The sequence below is a fragment of the Mandrillus leucophaeus genome, unplaced genomic scaffold, assembly GCF_000951045.1.
Source record: "Mandrillus leucophaeus isolate KB7577 unplaced genomic scaffold, Mleu.le_1.0 Scaffold122, whole genome shotgun sequence".
Classification (NCBI taxonomy): Eukaryota; Metazoa; Chordata; class Mammalia; order Primates; family Cercopithecidae; genus Mandrillus; species Mandrillus leucophaeus.
Genome location: NW_012100543.1, coordinates 1,834,575 through 1,836,207, shown reverse-complemented (window position 1 = coordinate 1,836,207; position 1,633 = coordinate 1,834,575).

Here is a 1,633-nt window from a genome sequence, read left to right as displayed (position 1 = left end):
ATTAGATGGCAATAATATATCAATGTTAATTTTCTGATTTTGATTTTGATACTTGAATGGAAGTTTCTTTTTTTGTTGTTTCTTTTTTTCTTTTTTCTTTTTTCTTTTTTTTTTTGAGACAGAGTCTCACTCTATCCCCCAGGCTGGAGAGTAGTGGAGTGATCTTGGCTCACTGCAGCCTCCACCTCCACTAGCAATTTAAATTCATTCTAAACTTCCTGAAAGCAGAAGGGTAAAATAGCCAGTGAAATACTGAAAACCAAAGATCACAAGGAGGAATTGGTATTGCAAAACATTTAAATTTATTTCAAAGTTATAATCATTGTAAGAGCATGGGTCTTATACCAGTTTGCAAAACAGAAAAATTGAACAGAATAAAAAGCAACTCAAACGGGTCAACTACAAAAAATGGCATTTGAAATCAGAGAGCAAAGGATGAGTTACTTCATTAGAATCACTGGTTGACAATTTAGGGGAAGGGGAATTTAACTATGTACCTAATACTACATAGAAAATAAATTTCATATCCATAAAAGTTTAAATACAAATAATAAGTCCCTAAAAGTAACAGAGAAATGGAACTCAATAATTCTAAAATCTTGGGGTACAAAAGGACTTTCTAAATGACTCCAAAGGCAGAAAGAAAAAGGAAGATACAGGTAGAATTGTGCATATATATGTTTAAAATATTTGTGCATCGAAAAGTAAGCAAAGAAAGGTAAAATATTTGTGATGAAATTCGCAGCTGGGCAAGGCACAATGGTTACACCTGTAATTCCAGTGCTCTGGAAGGCCAAAGTGGGAGGATTGCTTATTGACTAGTCTGGGCAACATAATGAGACTCCTTTCTATAAACCATTTTTTTAAATCAGCAAAGGCTTAGTAACCTTACTATTGAAAAAGCATTATATATCAATTAGAAAAAATACTGTAAAAAAGAACAGCAAGGAATAATTCATATAAGAAGAAATATACATGGTCAAAAAACATAAGAAAATTAACATAGAACTTCATTAGAAAATGCAAATTACAAAATATCATTTCACCCAAAACAGTATTTATAATAATAAGAAAGTGGAAATGAACAAATTTTGAAAATACAAAAACTACTAAATATAATATTGTGGTGGGCAGAAATGTAAGATGGCTCCCAAGATTCCCTGTCCCTAGTGTACATGCCCTGCATAATCCTGGAAACTATCGATGTGATGGATTTCACTCTCCTAATTAGATTATGTGATCTGACACAGTTGACCTTAAGCCGGGGGAGATTATTCTGTGTGCCTGCCCTAACCATATAAGCCCTTTAAAGTGAGCAGTTCTCTCCAGCAGATCACAGAAGAGGAAGTCAAAGATTCAAAACACAATAAAAATTCAATGCACCAATGCTGGCTTGAAGATAGAGGGGCCACATGGCAGAGAAGGCAGGTGGCTTCAGCTGCTAAGAATAGGCAGCCAGCAAGGAAACAAGGACCTCAGTTCTACACACTTAAGGAACTGAATTCGGCTACCAAGAATGAGCTTGAAAGCAATTCTCAGAGTCTCCAGAGAACTCAGCCCAGCTGACACTTTGATTTTGCCCTTGTGAGACCCCGAGCAGGGAACCCAGTCATATCATGCAAGACTGCTGACC